Source organism: Notamacropus eugenii, chromosome 1 (genome assembly GCF_028372415.1).
Source record: "Notamacropus eugenii isolate mMacEug1 chromosome 1, mMacEug1.pri_v2, whole genome shotgun sequence".
Classification (NCBI taxonomy): Eukaryota; Metazoa; Chordata; class Mammalia; order Diprotodontia; family Macropodidae; genus Notamacropus; species Notamacropus eugenii.
In genome coordinates, this window is record NC_092872.1 from 728,470,307 (window position 1) to 728,475,348 (window position 5,042).

Below are 5,042 nucleotides of genomic sequence, written 5' to 3' on the forward strand. Positions count from 1 at the left end.
TCAATGAGAAGGTCTTCTCAGCTCACCAAGAGGGGAGTGGGGTGTCCCCATAACTCAGGCCCCCTTGGGAGGCAGCAACGGAGGCAGTAGCAGACAGGGGTTCCCAAAGCAGGCAAGAGCCCAGATCCATTGTTGAAGGTCTCTGCATAAACCCCCGAGGGAACTTAGCCCTGAGTGGCGGCCCTGCCCCCACCTGAGTAGCTGAACTTAATCCCACACTGAATAACAGCCCCCCCCCCCCAAAAAAAAACCCCTGAGACTGGGAAGCAACATTTGAATCTCAGCCCCTAAGCACTAGCTGGGTGGATCTGGAGGCGAGGTGGGTGTGGAAAGGAAACTCAGAAGTGAAGTCATTGGCTGGGAAAATGTCCAGAAAAGGGAAAAAAAAATAAGACCATAGAAGGCTACTTTCTTGGTGAACAGATATCTCCTCCCATCCTTTTTGATGAGGAAGAACAATGCTTACCATCAGGGAAAGACATAAACCTCAGGCTTCTGTATCCCAAACATCCATAATTAATATTCAATGGGCTCAGGCCATGGAAGAGCTCAAAAAGGATTTTGAAAATCAAATTAGAGAGGTGGAGGATAAACTGGGAAGAGCAATGAGAGACATGCAAGTGAAGCATGAAAAACAAGTAAACACCCTGCTAAAGGAGACCCCAAAAAATGCTGAAGAAAATAACACCTGGAAAAATAGGCTAACTCAATTGGCAAAAGAGGTTCAAAAAGCCAATGAGGAGAAGAATGCTTTAAAAAGCAGAATTAGCCAAATGGAAAAAGAGGTTCAAAAGCTCACTCAAGAAAATAGTTCTTTCAAAATTAGAATGGAACAGATGGAGGCTAATGATTTTATAAGAAACCAAGAAATCACAAAACAAAACCAAAAGAATGAAAAAATGGAAGATAACGTGAAATATCTCATTGGAAAAATAACTGACCTGGAAAACAGATCCAGGAGAGACAATTTAAAAATTATGGGACTACCTGAAAGCCATGATCAAAAAAAGAGCCTAGACATCATCTTTCATGAAATTATCAAGGAAAACTGTCCTGAGATTCTAGAACCAGAGGGTAAAATAAGTATTCAAGGAATCCACAGATCACCGCCTGAAAGAGATCCAAAAAGAGAAACTCCTAGGAACATTGTGGCCAAATTCCAGAGTTCCCTGGTCAAGGAGAAAATATTGTAAGCAGCTAGAAAGAAACAATTTAAGAACTGTGGAAATACAATCAGGATAACACAATATCTAGCAGCTTCTACATTAAGGCATTGAAGGGCATGGAATATGATATTCCAGAAGTCAAAGGAACTAGGACTAAAACCAAGAATCACCTACCCAGCAAAACCGAGTATAATACTTCAGGGGAAAAAATGGTCTTTCAATGAAATTGAGGACTTTCAAGCATTCTTGATGAAAAGACCAGAGCTGAAAAGAAAATTTGACTTTCAAACACAAGAATGAAGAGAAGCATGAAAAGGTAAAGAGCAAAGAGAAGTCATAAGGGACTTACTAAAGTTGAACTGTTTACATTCTTACATGGAAAGACATTATTTGTAACTCTTGAAACTTTTCAGTATCTGGATACTGGGTGGGATTACACAAACACACACGCACACACACACACATGCACACACACACAGAGACAGCACAGAGTGAATTGAATAAGATGGGATCATATCTTAAAAAATGAAATTAAGCAGCGATGGAGAAATATATTGGGAGGAGAAAGGGAGAAATGGAATGGGGCAAATTATCTCTCATAAAAGAGGCAAGCAAAAGACTTTTTAGTGGAGGGAAAAAGAGGGGAGGTGAGAGAAAAATATGATGTTTACTCATCACATTTGACTAAAGGAAGGAATAAAATGCACACTCATTTTGGTATGAAAACCTATCTTACAATACAGGAAAGTGGGGGAGAAGGGGATAAGCAGGGTTGGGGGGATGGTGGAAGGGAGGGCAATGGGAGGAGGGAGAAATTTGAAGTCAACACTTTTGGGGAGGGACAGGATCAAAAGAGAGAATGGAAGCAATGGGGGGCAGGATAGGATGGAGGGAAATATAGTTAGTCTTACACAACATGACTATTATGGAAGTCATTTGCAAAACCACACAGATATGGCCTATATTGAATTGCTTGCCTTCCGAAAGGGAATGGGTGGGGAGGGAGGGAGGAAGAGAAGTTGGATCTCAAAGTTTTAGGAACAAGAATATTTGGACTAAATGTTTTCATTGGTCTCTTTCTGTATCTAGATTTTGAGTGGTTGAAAGATCATTTAGTATGGGTCAATCAATAAAAAGTATCTTTTAAGCACCTGCTGTGTGTGCCAGGCCCTGCACTTCATACTACAGATATGAAGACAACATGACAAAGTCACTGACCTTAAAAAAACTTATATCCTATCAAAGGAAGCAACTTGTATGTAGAAATAGGAGACCTGGGATCAAGTTCCAGCTCTGACAACAACCTCAAACAAGGCTCATTACTTCTTTAGCCCTCAGTTTCTTGATCTATGAAATGGGGATAATAATGTCTTCATTAGTAGAACAAGACATATATATCAATACAAATATTTGTAGTCATATAAACTTACCCTGGAATTGAGTATGCTGTATTTTATTCATGTATTTCAAAGAGACCTGAGCTCTCTGGTGCTGTCATCTGAGAGTTTCATTTATTTTTGTTCTATTGCCTTCCTTGTCCTGCCATTAAAACTTGTCTTATCCATTCTCTTTATCTCCTGTTTTTGAGCTAGCTCAGAGTTTAAAGCTGAGTCATTTTCAAATTTCACTGCAAGCCAGGGATTTGCTTAAGACTTGCTGGGGACCCAGCTAACCCCTATCAAATGTATCTATCCATCTCAACCAGTTTGAATGCTAAACTTAACTAGTGGTATCAAAAAATTCACTGCCAATTTGTTGTTTAGTCATTTTTCAGGTGTGTCTGATTCTTCACGATCCCTTTGGGTATTTTCTTGGCAAAGATATTGGAGTTGTTGGTCTTTTACCTCTCCAGTTCATTTTATAGACCAGGAAACTGAGGCAAACAAGACTAAATGATTTACCCAGGGTCACACAGCTATGGAGTGTATGAAGCTGGATTTGAACTCAAGAAGCAGAGACTTCCTAACTCCAATCTGTTACCTGGCACAGCACCAACTAGCTGCCTCTCAACTGCCAAACTTTTACACTAACTTGCAGGTGGGAGATTCAACCTATAGTCTTCATATATCTTAAATATTTAAAACATATGTGATTTTATTACAGCGGTTATTCATTTCATTGATGTGGATGGTAGCCCCCACCCTCACGAGCTTAAACTGGGGATAGGGACTGGATCTATGATTTCATTGACAAAGGGAAATCTCAGATGAAGAAACTCCCTTTATAAATGCAGGAGAATACCTCTGAAAGTCACTGTCATGGACAGATGCTTAGAGTAATGAGAAGTTAAGTGACTTGTCTAAGGTCATACAGCTAGTATGTGTGAAACTTGGAGCCAGGTCTTTCTGACATAGAGAAAGCTCTTCATCTACTATACTACATTGCCTCCTATGACTCAGATTAGAAGATTCAGTTCACTTCAGTCCAATAAATATATATTGATTGTTGCCTACTACATTTCAGGCACTGTCCTAGGTGCTAGAAACAGAAAGAGAAACGTTAAATATTCCCAGACCTCAAAGAGTTTAGATACATCTGGGGTAGGAGTGGGGTTGGGAAAGAAAAGCAATATGATGATTCTTACAAAATGAAAGATATGCAAGATAACAAGAGATAATTTCAAGAGGGAGAGAATGCCAATGGGGGTGGGGAGCAGAGAGGAAATCAAGAAATGCTTCATGTAGGAAGAATCTCAAAGCTATACTTTAAATTAAGCTAGAAGTTATACAAAGGTAGAGGTGGGAGGCAGAATATTCCAGGCCATGATCACTCAGGAGAGGATGATATATAGACAGTTTTGCATGGGAACCTAGGAGCCTAGTTTGGTTATAACTGAGAGAGTGCAAAGGAAAACAAAAGGAAAATAAAAACTGTAGGTGGAAGTCAGCCTAGGAGGACTTTAAATGTTTTTGCTTTATTCTGGAAGCAGCAGGGAGCCACTGACAAATTTTTACTAGGGGAATAGCACAGTCCGAATTTTGTTTTAGCAATATCAGTTTCACAGCTATGTGGTGGCCACCTGGGGGCTGTTGCAATAATTCAGGCGAGAGGTGACAAGTGCCTGAACTTAGGGAGAGACTGTGTGATTGTAGAAATGGGATGGACAGAAACAACAACTCATTGATGAGGCTGAAATAAAGAAAGAAACACATATCCCCGTACATCCTACCTGGTAATGAGTATCTCTGAATTCATCCAGGCTGATCTTCAGATCACAGACATAATGGAGCTATTGGGCTGATACTCAAAACTTTTCCAGCTTGAGAGTACCTGTTAGAGCTTGTGTTTTGCTGGTCTGGTAAACTCAGTTTTATTCACACTTCACAATTAGGTAGCATCAGAAGAGGATTTTAATAAGAGGCAGCCTATATGTGGCTAAACGAGATAATAATAGTATCTATTTTTGTGTAACATTTTAAGGTTGCAAAGCACTTTAAACGTATTTTGTCATTTGATCCTCCTGGCAACCCTGAAAGTTGGTACTACAGATTTCACATTCTAAAGATGTGGAAACTGAGGTTTAGAGAACTCAAGTTACTTACCCAAGAGATAAAACTCAATAGGGGATTACGGTTACAGAATGTTTTCCCTATGGAGACAGGGGCTGTATCATTTCCATCTCTGTATTCTCAATGTCTATCACAGTACCTGGTACATAGTAAGTGCTTAGTGAATACCTTTATGGATAATAGGCAATTGATATATGCATATAGAATGCCTCCATAATTCAGTTTGCTACCTTAAAACCCATTTATGCTATCAGTAGTGAAATTGCAAGATAGCAATCACATAAACACAATACCATTCAACTCTCAGCAAAAATGAGTTAAACATTTTTGGTCATTTCAGAGTCTCTTAAAGTGGAAGAACAAACTA